This window comes from Saccopteryx bilineata, chromosome 1 (genome assembly GCF_036850765.1).
Source record: "Saccopteryx bilineata isolate mSacBil1 chromosome 1, mSacBil1_pri_phased_curated, whole genome shotgun sequence".
Lineage (NCBI taxonomy): Eukaryota > Metazoa > Chordata > Mammalia > Chiroptera > Emballonuridae > Saccopteryx > Saccopteryx bilineata.
This window is the reverse complement of record NC_089490.1, coordinates 359713640-359728048: the sequence shown is the minus strand read 5'-3', so window position 1 is coordinate 359728048 and position 14409 is coordinate 359713640.

Here is a 14409-nt window from a genome sequence, read left to right as displayed (position 1 = left end):
AGATGGAAAAGAACAGAATTCCGAGCAAAGGCAAAGGTCCCAAGCAAGAGTGTGCACTGGACCTTCAAGAAACCACAAGGATGCTGGTGTGGCTGGAGCTGAGAGAAAAAAAGATGGAGGGTTAATAAGAGATGACATCAGAGAGGAGGGCAGATGGGCATATGTTTTCTGGAGGGTAAATCACACGGGGCCTTGTGGGTCATTGTGAAGGTGCTGGCTCTTATTCTGAATGAATTGGGAAGCCACTAAGATTGTTGAGAGTGTGACGGGAACACACTGACTTATGTTTTTCAAAGGCTCCGTCTGGTTGCTGGGTTGAGAAAAAACAAAATAAAACAACAATAACAAACAAAGAGGGGCAAAGACGTAAGTGAGAAACCAGCCAGCAGTCCGTCGCAGTGATCCAAGCAAGAGCTCACGCACTTGTTGAACAAGCATTTCGCCTCCTAAGAACACATTGCCAGGGATAATTTTCCTGTATCCCAGTTATTGTGGGAGGTTCCCTTGAACAACAACACTGTGTCTGTGTTATAAGAGAAAAAGATTAAATGCGGTCATATGTTGTGAGTTCTTCGAGATCTAAAGGTTTGAAAAATCATGGGAGAAATTTTTGTGTTTAACTTTTGAGGAAATTTTTTAATAAAAAACTTCTGGCTCTTAAATTTTGAGAATGAAAAATATGCTTAAAATCCAATAACAATCTTCCTTATGTTATTATGTTACATAGTAAAAATAAAAATTAATGTAAGCCTCTTCCCTACCTGGAAGTCTAAACTGTAAACAAATGCCACATGTGATTCTAGATTGGACCCTGAATTGGAAAAAAAAAATCTATGAAAGATATTACTGAAACAATTGGAGTATTGGAATATGGACTGTAGATTAGATAATAGGAAAGTAGTGATATCAAATTTTCTGAGTTTTATAGCTATACTATGTTTATATAAGATAATATATTTGTTCTTAGGAAATACTGGAATATTAAAGATAAAGGATCATATAAGCATAGAGAAGAGGCATGATACATGCAACTAACTCTCAAACAGGTGTGAAAAAATCGTATGATATGAGCATACATGTCTATGTGTGCACATATAATAGTGATTAATGTGTATGTACATAGAGATGGATGTGTATATACTGTATGTGTAAATATATTGTGTGCATGTGTACAGCTTCTGAATAAAGAGTATATAAGGGTTGTATCTGTTATATTTGAAATTTCTCTGCAATTATTTCCAAAAAATGTTTTTTAAAGGTTGTATAACCACCCCAAATTTGAGTTTACAAATAAAAAACAGTTAAACTAGATCATTGCGTTCCGTTCCAAAGGAAGCAGTAGAAATATTTCTACCCCAAAGGACATTATGATTTTTATTGGAAAAGAAGGATGATTCTGAGTTTTCTCCACTTGAACATTGTGTGTTTGTGTGTGTGTGTGTGTGTGTGTGTGTGTGTGACAGAGACAGAGAGAGAGACTGAGAGAGGGACAGATAGGGACAGACAGACAGGAAGGGAGAGAGATGAGAAGCATCAATTCTTCATTGTGGCACCTTGGTTTTTCATTGATTGCTTTCTCATATGTGCCTTGACTAGGAGGCTACAGCAGAGCGAGTGACCCCTTGCTCAAGCCACTGACCTGGGCTTAAAGCCAGTGACTTTGGGCTTCAAGCCAGCAACCTTGGGCTTAAGCCAGCAACCATGGGGTCATATCTATGATCCCATGCTCAAGTCAGCAAGTGCTCAAGCTGGTGAGGCTGTGCTCAAGACAGATGAGCTCGCGCTCAAGCCGGCCACCTCAGGGTTTTGAAGCTGGGTCCTCTGTATCCCAGTCCAATGCTCTATCTACTGAGCCACTGCCTAGTCAGGCTGAACACTTTCTTTTCCAACCAGAAGCTGATAAACCTTCTCTGTCCCCACTGGAATCTGGAGTCTCAGAATCATTTCAACCATATGACACCACTGGTTCTCAAACTTGGCTGCATGTTAGAATTGCCCAAAAAGCTTATAAAATGGCTAAAGTCTGACCTCCAGAGATTCTGATATCTTGGGAATGGTGGGGGTGTGGGCAGGGTGGGGGTAGGGGAGGTTAGGAAGGTGGGCTGGGCATCAGGATTTTTAAAAACTCCCCACATGATTCTCCCTTGCAGCCAATTTGGAGAGCCCACTGATCTAGACTATATTACCGCTGAGCTGAGCCCAGAGCCTGCTGGGGTCTCAGCCATTTGGTAATCCCCCAGGTCCCTGCCTTTGTTCTTTGGCTGCAGGGAGCTCCTTTCTTTGATTGATGGCTCTGCAGTCCCATCTGAGATGCAGGGCTGCAGGGTTCTTGGAAGGGTCCATCCTAGAGAGCTATGGGTTTCACCAAAGACCACACATTTGTTCCAGGGTGGTCTGTACAGCCAAGCTCCCCACTAGGGGAGTGGGTGGGGCTACTGAGCATTACTGTGGGAAGGTGGACTTTCTTTCAGTTGACATCCCTGTTTTATCCTGAGAGTCTTGGCCTGTTTTTCCAACAGCCCAGAAAAACCAGGGGCAGCATGAGACACTGGTCTGCACCTGAAACTGGCGGTCAGGGAAGGCAGGTGCCGCCCAGCAAGCACAGGGTGGTTGAGCGGGGTAGGTGGTCCCCAAATCGCTCCTACCGCACGGATACGCTCTTTCTTCCCTCTGCCCTTTCAGTCACCTCCTACATTCTTCTAAAGAAAGTTATTTTCACCAACCCCGGAATGCCAGTTCAGAACAGCCCCTGGCATCACGGAAGTCTCTGCACTTTTCATCTCTAATCGCCCTGCTCACCTATTCAGAGATACGGTTTCAAAGCAACGGGAGCAAGTTACTCATTCAAATGCTGTTAACAAATAACAGGATTGAAGTGTGTAATAGGTAGTTACTCAGCTTTGAAAATTTGCCCTGAAGAGTTAAAATTTCTGCTTCACCGGAAATTTGGTGGGTGGGTGGGTGTCCTTGTGGAAGGAATTTCCAGGCCCTGAAATTCTACGTCTAATCTCCTTCCCCTGCATCTGAGCTGGAACGGGTGCTCCAGTGAGAGATTGCCGGAGACGGAAGGCTGGGGAACGTTCTGGGGCTGCAGGTGTTCAGCTGCTGCACCGGTGAGGGCTGCTCCCCACCCCCCATGCCGGCGACACCCGCCAGGACTTGCCAGAGCCCATGTCAGAGGAGTCAGCTTGTAAACTGCTCTCTGGATCATCCCAGCAGGGTGGATGGGATCATGGAGGACTGGGGGAGGAGGTGCTACAGCCCAGGTGTCAGGCGGAAGTCCACCGAGGAATGGCTGATGGTCCAGGATGACATGCCACAGCCTCCCAGCAAACTCAGCAGAGTGCTCCTTTTCACCACGACAAAGCAGCCGGGAGCCATCAGCTGGGCGACTGCAGCTGATGCAGTTATTGCTTTTCCCTTTTAATAAATATTTCAGGAAGCCCCACACTATGAGACATCCTACACTATGGGGACAGCCATCCCCTCCAGGGGGGGCTGCAGTCTGCTGCACATAGTAAGTGCGCAGTAAATGTCAGCTCTCTTCTGTGGTTTAAGAAAATATGCAGGCCTCAGCATGGGAGTAAAAGGTGTCTTGTGGGTCCTCAAATGGGGTCAGGCGACAGGGATGTTAAGATTGCATGTTAAGGCAGGAAATGGACCTCACCTGTGTTGGTCAATCACAAACGATTCCCCAGTTTGGCTCTTCTTTGGACAAATCCAAGTACTCATGGCATAGGAATTCCGAAAATATTTACTGAAAGAAGAAACGATGATTAACTTCGAGGTGGCGGAGGGGAGGTGCACTGAGCCAGGTGAGACGCAGAAGAGCTTGAGTTCCCACCTGAGGGGGCTCCTGAGCCCGTGGTCAGAAAGCTGGGGAGGCACAGGGCTGTGCACTCAGACCCCTTGGAGCTTCCAAAGGGGTGGTGGAGGGGGCAGGAGGGAGAGAAAGAGGCTGAAGGAGAAAGAGCAAGAAGAGAGGAGTCAAGGGTCAAGTTCTCAAATTCTCCTTTTCTGGCGGTGAGAACAGCAGGCTCTCCTCGGGGGAAATTCAGTCCCCTTAAACATCCTCTTTCCCAGCGTGGATTTGACCTCACCAGGCTCCTCAGCCTGTGCCAGGCCACCCACAGACAAGGGCGCAAAGATTGTACCTTGAGAGTAAATGCATTCAAGGCCCAACCCAGCACTTTACATATCTCTCCTCCAAATCTAGAAATAGGGCCTTTGCTCCTTAGGACCCTACAACTTGGCTTTCTCTGCATAACCCCCTTTCAAAGTTCTTGTCTTAGATCCTGATCTTGACACTGATCTACATTTTTGTGATAATAGTCCAATTACATGTGCATTTATCTACTAATTTTCATACCCAGCCTCATTCCAGGAAGGATCGGAGGCGGCTTCTAAAGTTTCAACATGGTAACTGCTTTGATCAACCTGCTTTTCCACCCCACTTCACAAACAGCTGTGCCCACAGCCAGAAAACATAGTTCTTTCTAGTTTAATTGGAAAACAACATTCAAAGCACCTTTGAAATCTGGCTCTAACTTCTAAAATATGTGAAGCTCACTCAGTATCCCGAGAAGATCCAGACAGAATGGGGCAGCCTGGTCACAGCCGAGTCCTAGTGTTGTGAGCGACCCGCGAGAGCCGATTGAGACATCGGGCTCCCCTCAAAGTTCAGCTCTCCCTGGCATGATGCTGATTCTGGTGCTGGAGTTTGGACTCAGAGTTTGGGACATCCAAAAGGACGCCCTCCTGGATTCCCTTTCCTTTGTTAGGTGCAAAGAACAAAGAGGTAAAAAAAAGTCTGTCTTGGCGAGAGAACTTTTGTTCAAACCAAAGGGGCTTTAGTGTGTGGAGGGTCCTTCTCATCGAGGAGCCCAGGCAGTGCCCTGAGCTTGCCAGCGGGGACCTTTACCCAGCCACACTTGCTCCTGTCCCACAGGGAGTCAGTTGATCCGAGCTGGACCTGTAATCCTTTGCTAAGAGGCCTCTTGGCTGATGCCCAGCTCAACAGGGGAGGGTTCATTCAGCTTTGTCCTCGGCGGGCTTGCTGTGTGGGGTCCCACCCTTGGGGGTTCCCACCCTGTGGGAAGCTAGCAGGCTCCCCTTCCCACATTCACAGGGGCTGTTTCTGAAGCTGCAGAAGGACTTGCTTCTCTGCTGTTACCTCTGCGAAACTCAAGAAAATCCCTCTGCGGCTTTGCTTGGGGTTAAGAGCAAAGGTCTTCTATTTCTGCCAGGGACTTAGGGCATCGCCTGTTCTCACCTCACTTAGAAGGCTAAAGAGACAGCAACTGGAACCACAACAGGACACTTTCCTCATTTTTTTATTGTTTTGTAATTTTAAAATACATATATCTTTCTTCTCTTAACATCTGAGAGGGCTTATAGAAAGCACAGCACCCAGAAGGTATTTAAACATGAAATGAAGCAGCCGCTTTGGTCAGAGCAGAATACTTGCTTTCGAATACCAGACTGAGCGCGGGGGAGGGAAATAATCTAAGTTTCCATTCGTGAGTCTTATCAACACTTAGCATCTAATCATCTTCGTTTTTCACAGCACTGTCACGGTGAATGTTGTCACCACTAAGTGACAGATAAAGAAACTGAGGCTCAGAGAAATGAATTGCCCAAATACTTACAGCAAGTCAGTGGTGAGATCAGGGTTTGAATCCTGGATGGGTGATTCTAGATCAGAGTCTGAATCCCGGATGGGTGATTCTAGAGCCCTGGGCTCAGCACTGCGTAGAGTGCCTCCTCGTAGAGCGCCTCCTCGGTACGCCACCACTCGAACCTCCGGTCCTGCTTTCCCCAGCTACCAAGGCAGAGCAGGGCTAACTGGATCTCACTGCTCACTCCAGGAGGCTAAAGAGCACAGGGTCGACTGTTTACATCACGAAGGCCCATCAGTGAGATGTGTCCTGTCTTTCACAGTTGAAATGCTTCCCTGTTTGTGATGGTTGCCTGATCCTGGCATGCGTTTGCATCTGCAGTCTCTGTACTCCAACATTTCTACTGCCTGTGAAAAATTTCAGCTCCGTCTTACTTTGACACCAGTGCAATCGGGGGCCTCTCTTAAGAGGCTCCAAAGTCCTCTAGCTAGCTTCTAAATTTAATCCATTTATATAGAACCCTTACAAAACGACTGGGAGTGTGAAAGAGCTAACCAAAGATGTTTTCGTTGGGTTGGAATCAATGCTGAGTCTCTCCTTACAATGACAGCTTCCAAGGAAAGTAGAGTGAACTGTTGGATTATGGTAAAAAGAAAAAAAAAAAGCACGTTTTAAAAAGCCCTTTTTTGTTGTTTGATGAGAATGTAATTCAGGTCCCAGACCTTGGATGGATGCCAGTTTTCTTGGCCCCCCCCCCCCCCGCTCCGAGAGTGGGGGTGGGGGTGGGGGCGGGCGGTGTGTGTGAGTGTGTGTGTGTGTGTAGCCCCAGGGAACTTGTTTCCATCTGACAAAGCAAAGGAAAAAAGTGGTATTTTCCTTTCTTTTTCCCCCTAGAGGTGGAATGAACATATGAAACGAGCATGCCCGGTTGAACCTTGGTGGATCAGGGCTTAAACCCACATTTCCTCACTTCATACCTGTGTGGCTGTGGACAGGTTATATCCAAGAATGTGTTTGAGTGCAGTGTCCCATCAGTAAATTGCAGATGATGATGCAGACCTCGCCGGGGTGCCCTGAGGATTAAAGGCAATCTTTGGAGGACAGCTCGCCAGACCCATGGAAGGTTCTTTGTAACAGGTGTGACTCGAGGCAGGAGCAGCATGGCACCTGGCATGGCATGGTCCTGCTAGTTAGTGGGTGTGTAATGTCATGGTTAAAGGGTACTGCTCTAATTCAACATGGACAGACTTCACAGGAGCAGCAAGTGCCACGTGCCACCTCACCTGAGGTGGGGCTCAGGAGGGTCGAGTTTCTGGTTTTCAAAGGTGAAAAGAAGCAGACAGACAACAGCACCCCCACCGCTGTCGCCCACCTTCCTCCAACAACATTCCTGAAAAGCTTCACTCCTCAGCCTCCTGGGCGAGAAGCTCGTAAGTGGCAGTTTGCTGCCCTCTGCTGTCCACCTGGAGAACTCACTGGATGCTTTTGGCTATGCTGCCAGCCTTAAAATCCTAAAGGAGCTGGGGTGCCCCCTGGGAAAGGGGGAGAACCAGGACCGGCTACATAATCTTAGGGGTCCAGTGGAAAATGAAGAACACCTTGTTAGAAAATGTATTAAGAATTTCAAAACTGCCACAACAGAAATATTAGGACCAGGTGATGGGTATTTCTGAGGACAGGATTCTGTGCAACTGGCAGGTGTGGCATGCCCAGGAAGCTAGCCTCTTCTCATGACCTGATCCTGAGGAAACTTCTTCACCTATGACCTAGTCTCACTAGTTCCCTGAGGAACTTAAATTTAGAACAAGTCTGAGGAAGGGCGGTGGAGGAAAGGGCCTCTTCTAATATATTATATAAGCCCAACTTGGGAGGGCGGGTACCGGTTTCTCTGGACTAATTTAATGCAGTAGTAGCACAAATCTAACCTCTCTCCCGCACACTGCTGGAATTTGAGAGAGAAAAAACCCAGCTTGTCCTGGCCTTGCGAATTAGAGATTCAAACATCAATTTTATTTTATTACAGAGCAGGTTATGTTGGAGGACAAAGCTTACTTATAACTAAAGAGTGTGCTCAAATTCACTCTCAGGACCTGGGTGGTTGGCTCTGTGGATAGAGCATCAGCCTGGTGTGTGGACGTCCCAAGTTTCATTACCGATCAGGGCACACAGGAGAAGTGACCATCTGCTTCTCTCCCCCTCCCTCCCCCTTCTCTCCCTCTTCCCCTCCCACAGCCAGTGGCTCCACTGGTTCGAGCATCGGCCTCAGGCCCTGACAAGCTTGGTTGGTTTGAGCATCAGCCCCAGACAGGTGTAGCCAGGTAGATCCCGGTTGGGATGCATGTGGGAGTGTTTCACTATTTCATTATCTCCCCTACTCTCACTGAAGAGAAAAAGGAAAAATTACTCTCAAATTCCCCCTGGAGAGATCCGCCCAAACGAGAACGTGAACCTGTTGCTGTCCCCTGCTCACCAGTGTATATCCATGGGGAGAAGTAAGAAATAGAGCATGGTGCGAAGAGGAGTCAGGGGTTAAAAAACCTTTCTCTGGAACCCTGAGCAGTGAAGAGACAGTGTGTTAGTCAGACACAAACTAGGAAAATAAAAACCACTTCTAGTGTCTACAACAAAGGGCATTTGATGCGGGGAATTGGCTTCACAGGTGGTGAAGGTGCTGAGAAGCTGAAGCCCAAGATGAACAGGAAAGGGAAGTCGCTCCCGCTTTTAGGACGAGGAGCAAAGGGATAAGGTGGTGTCCCCAGATCCCGGGCCGTATCACTGGTGGGCTCCTCACGAAGGTACTGGCATCATGAAGGAACTACAGCTGCCGCTGGTCTCAAAATGGAGAGAGATGGGGAGCAGCGCCGTGGCTCCTCCCTGCCCCCCCCCTCAGTCACCCTCCAGTGTCTCCCACTGGCCACCCTCAGCTGATGCAAGCAGCTGACAGGAGTCTGAGAAGACCAGCAGCAGGGTCAGTCCCCCGCATTTCAGCACAGGGGGGAGAAAGGAGTGGGTCCGAGCAGGGGCGTCTCAGAACCAGTGTTCCCTGGGTGGGTGCCAGCGCAGACGGCCAAATGCCTCGTGGATAAAGCTAAATTCAGCCCCATGGCACAAAAGGTGATTCACAGGCCAGACCACTTTCTAAGCCGCATTTCCTGCGACTCTCTCTCTCGTCCAGTCAGCTAACTCCCTAACCCTAGGTTCCCTGTCTCACTCCGTTCCTGGAATGTGCCTTGCCCACGTCACGGCCTCCTCTGCTCCCTGGTCTTCCCCTTTCTCCTCTCTTCACTCCAGTGCTTCTCCCCCCTGTTCTTCCCTTTTCTCCCTTTCTCTAATAAATGTTTCTTGAATATCAGCTATTAAAACACATTGTAACCACTCACCTCCACCCACCTCCACAGGTAGGGAGTCCCAAATCCAGATGTAACTGATTAAAACCAGTCCTAACTTTCTTTACCAACCCACTAGATGTCATCTTGATCTGACTACAGAACTGGGAGGCCCATACAAGAACTTAAAACCAAAAAGAGTATTTTCATATTTGCCCTTAAAACATCACATCAGACTTCCGTTAACATTAATGACTAAATAAGATTTCACTGACTAGACATAACAGAAATGAAAGCACTGGAGAGCAAACAGAAGCAGGTGGATTTTGGTGGGAAGTCACTCTCTGGACATGGAGAGGGGTTACAGAAAGTAAACACCCTATTTCTGCTGCTCTTAGCCAGGGGCCGGGTGTGGGCCATGGATGGTGCTGGTGGGGGGACAGACATATTTTCTGCCCATGAATATAGAACACTGAGTCCAAGGCAGCTACAGCTGCCAAAGGGGTGAGCGGGAGTCCTGGAAGGGAAAGAGCCAGGGAGGGGATCCCAAAATTCTCTCTGCTCACACCTCCGGCAGACTACTGGGCCAAGTGTAGGCATAACAGACACAGCACTTCCAGCTCAAGACCAGTGGGTCTAAAAAGATTGTAGCCACCAAGAAACAGAATTTGTAGTTAGAGTTCAATCAAGAAAAATGCCTCCCAAAGTGAAATGAAATGACTTATTAAAGATATCAGATTCAAGAACCTCCACAATTAGCGTTGATAATTGTGTACAATCTAAAATTACCTAATATATGAAAAACTAGGAAACTGAGACCCATTCTCAAATGAAAAGATGTTATGCGAAGTAAAAGGAATCAAACACACAGAAGTATATGCTGTATGATTCTATTTAAGAAAAATTTTAGAAAAGGCTACATAGCCTAGGCACAGAAAACAGATGTGAGCCTGTGTGAAGTTGAGAGTCAGGGGAGGGAATTAATTACAAACAGGTGTGCGAAACTTTTTGAGAGACAAATATATTCTATATCTTGATTATGGTGGTAATTATACAACTATACACAACTTCTCGACTAAACCAATTATGCACTTAAAATTAGTGAATTTTACTGTTTTATAAATTGTATCTCAGCCCTGGCTGGTGGCTCAGTGGATAGAGGGTTGACCCAGCATATGGATGTTCTGGTTAGATTCCCAGTCAGGGCACACAGGAGATAACAACCATCTGCTTCTCTTCCCCTCCTTTAGCCAGTGGCTTGACTGGTTTAAGCATGGCCCCATACACTGAGGATAGCTTGGTTGGTCTGAGTGCGTCAGTCTCAGGCACTAAAACTAGCTCGATACTTGAGCATTGGTTCCAGATGGGGTTGCTGGGTGGATTCCAGTTGAGGCACATGTGGGAATCTACCTCACTATCTCCCCTCCTCTCACCTTAAAAAAAATTATACCTCAATAAAGTGGCAGAAAAAGTAAATGAAAAAACATCACAGCCAATGGGCTCTTCCTCATGGCTGCAAATTATTGGTACATATTTCAAGTGTTCTTTGTACACATATCATGGTCAATTAAGTAAATGAGTCCATTTACTTTTTAATTCTACTGTTGCTGGATTGGATAGATGTTGTACAAGTCCCTGGAGTGTTTCTGCAATAAACCCAGGTATAAATTTAGTTGCTATAGATTATAAATATGTTCACCTTTCTTAATAACTCTGTATTGTTTTCTAAAGTGGTTGTACCAATTTTCACTTCCAGCAGCATGTATGAAAGCTCCATTGCTCCACATCTTTGCCCAAACCTTGGTATTATCAGATTTAAAAATTTTAAATCTGCTGGGCTAATCTCATTGTGGTTTTCAACTAGCATTTCCCTGATTACTAATGGAGTTGAGTATCTTTTCATGTTTATTGGTCATGTGGATGTCTTTTTTAGGGGGAAGAATTGTCCCACTTCTGGCACAAGGCAGGGTTCTTTGGAACAGACAATAATACTTGGTAAAAATAGAAGGCAGCAGGAAAATAGGAAAAAAAACAACCAGGAGACGATTGACTCCACGAAAGAACCCAGAGGCGTGATTCGACAGGAGCTGAGCAGGGCTGGCTGTTGAGGGCAGGACATCGCTCAGTCACAGTCACAGGGTTGCCAGGAGTCGGAGCTGAGTAAACGGTGTGAAACACACACTTCTACAATTCAGGATTTAATATTCAGCCAAGGACAAGCAGGGTTAACCCTGTGCCAGCCAGACAATGTGCTGCTAGACGACTCCTTGAGACTTAGAGGACATGGGGGTCTTGAAGACAACGTGGAGGTGCTGGAGTCGCCTCAGCAGAGTACTGAGAGAGGACTCAAAATTTCAGAGGCGATGCTAGGGGGATGGATTTATAATTTAAGACCTAACCCATGACTATGTGTTCCAGACACTTCTTGCACTCAAACAATAGTGACTGCACTAGTGAATGGGGCACCAGCTTTGATGAAAATGTCAGCGGTGGCCCGCAGGCTGAGGCTGATGACGGGGTATTGACACAGAACTGGGTTCCCTTGTTTGAATGAAGAGGACGGGATTCTGGGACAGCAGAGACAAGCTGGCAGCAATTAATTAGCTGTCAGAGGCAAAGTAGTAATTGCCATGTTAGGTCGCAAGGAACGGCAACCAAGGAGCCTGGCCCCACAGGGATCTGTGGCGGTCACAGGTAGACCTTGGTAAGATGGGGGCAAGGTAGATAGGTACCCATCACAAATGTTCCCTGGTTATTTTGTAATAAAATATGAACAGGTATCTGCTGCTGCAGTGAAAAATAACTATCCTTCACTCACCCTTTCTAGATGTTAAGTCTGTTCTGAGAACCAGAGCCCATTGATCAAAGGCGGGGCTAAGACAGGTGAAGATGGACACTGTAATGCACAGAAGGCCATCAAAGGGATCGACAGCCATTGGCCAGAGTATTGGTACACTGGGGAAAGAGAAGCAGATACCTTTTTAAGACTATTGTATGCACGCCATTGCTTTTTGGTCTAGGATGGGAGTTAGCAAGTTTTTCTTTTCTGCATAGGGCCAGGTAATCATTATTTCAGGTTCTGTGGGCTCCAGGGTCTATTATAACTAATCAGATCTGCATTGTGGCATGAAAACAGCCACAACAAGTAGACAAATAGCAGTTGGCTGTGTTCCAATAAAGTTTTATTTACAAAAACAAGCAGCAGGACAGATATGGTCCACAGGCCAATTTCCAGACCTTTGGCCTCAGTCAGTTTTTATAAAAATTCCATGTGTGCTTGAAAATATAGTCTCCAATTATTGAGTTCATTACTTTGTGTTTTGTAAATTAGAACAACACATTGTTGAAACCCTCTATGTTCTACATTCTTGGGGTACTGTATCATTTTGAAGTAGTCCTCATGAACTTGAGCAATAATTTTTTCCTTGAGTTAGACCAGTGTGAGAATAATATAGCTACATTGGCTTTCTTTTGGTGTTTTGCTGGTATAGTTTTTAATCCTTTTTTTTCCAAAGAGAGAGGGAGGACAGGCAGGCAGGGAGAAAGAGATAAGAAGCATCAACTCATAGTTGCAGCACTTTCATTGCTCATTGATTGCTTTCTCTTTTGTACCTTGGCCAGGGGGCACTCTAGCTGAGCCAGTGACCCCTTGCTCAAGCCAGTGACCTTTGGGCTCAATCCAATGATCACATGGTCATGTCTATGATCCCACACTCAAGCCAGCGACCCCTGCGCTCAAGCTGGTGACCTTGGGCTTTTGAACCTGGGTCCTCAGCGTCCTAGGTCAATGATCTATCCACTGCACCTGGTCTAGCTTATGCTTTATTTTCCATCTTTCTGTGCCTTTATATTTTAGTTTGCTCCCTATCATAAGCACAGAGCATGGCGTTTAAGTCTGAGCTTCTTGGGAGCCAAAGCAAATGGGAGAATGTTTATTGAAGAAAATGCAGTAGGGTTGCTGGCAGCCTGTTTGCTAGCTACAACCTAGACAAATTTGACATGTGGGGCATCAAACAGAACAAAGATGTCTTCCAAGGCAGTTAAATCACTCTGAGGCCTCACAGGCTTATAGAACACTGTTGTTGTTTTTTGCTGTTGTTTGTTTATTGGAATTATATCAGTAGCTCACTGATTGCTTAAGACCAGCAGCTAATTGGGCTTTCAGTAAGTAGTAGCTATGCTTAGTAGTCCCCGGTGGCAATAAGGCAGAAGTGGCCAGGGGTTCCCAGTACAGATGCTTGTTCCCTGATGTTATTAGAAGGCTTTATTTACCCTTTGGCTCCTTCAATCTCTTAACTCATTGACGTGTTAGTTTACTTAGAGTGTCATTCTCTTTGCAAATATACTGGAACCAGGAGCCCTATCAAAGGATGTGTTTGAAGTATTAAAGCACCGTGCCTTAGAAGAGGTGGAGGGCAAAGTGCCATGCAGCCAGTGGCAGAGCCAGAATGGTAAGGGAGGGAGTTTCCTGCCTCTAAATCCTCACCACTTACTAGCTTTTATGACCTTACACAGGGATTGAGATGGGCCACAATTCAACGTTATGTGGGTTAAAGGAGGGAGTAACTAATGACTATGAAGATGCCTCTCATATAATAAGACCTCAGCAAAATACTCAGCACAAACCTCTTCCCTCTGCTCTAAGCAGCTCACTGGGCAACAGCATACCTCTCAAATAGTGGCTTGTTGAAAATGTCTCTTCAAAAGAGCTGGAATGTGCCTGACTGGTGGTGGTACAGTGGACAGAGCATCAACCTGGGACAGAGGTCCCAGGTTCAAAACCCCAAGGTCCCTGGCTTGAACACATCCAGCTTGAGTGTGAGATCATCAACGTGATCCCAGAGTTGCTGGTTTGAGCAAGTGGTCACTGGCTCAGCCTGAGAAGCAATCCACCCACCTCCCGTCAAGGCACATATGAGAAGCAATCAATGAACTAAAGAGACGCAACTATGAGTTGATACTTCTCATCTCTCTCCCTTCCTGTCTTTCTCTCATTAAAAAAAAAAAGGAGAGCTAGAATTTATTTCATCTGTTCCCATTCCTACCAGTGCCTTTTGGGATTTGAAGTAGCTTTCCCTCAAGATTTCAAAGAAATGGGGGGAAGAAAGACCCTCTGAGGTCTAATTCAAACCAAAGGGTTACAGGGTGCATTCAATCCCATTGTCAAAAGTCCAAGGTCATACATAGTTTTAAGAAAGTTGTCCCCCCTCCTCAATCCAGACTTCTCCCCAGCCTTGAGCTGCTTCCAGGCTGAAGAGTCCAGGCGATCTATTTAAGGCTCCATCACTCACCAGTCATGATTTTGGATGACCAATCCATTTGGAGCCTGTTTGGGGGTAATAATGTCACTGCAATTGGGACTCCTCTGAGAATCAAAGGAAATAACATACACTTCATACCAATGCACTTGGCCTGGTGCCGAGTGTAAAAACTTAGTGCAACCAGGCTTTGTTATACACGTGTGC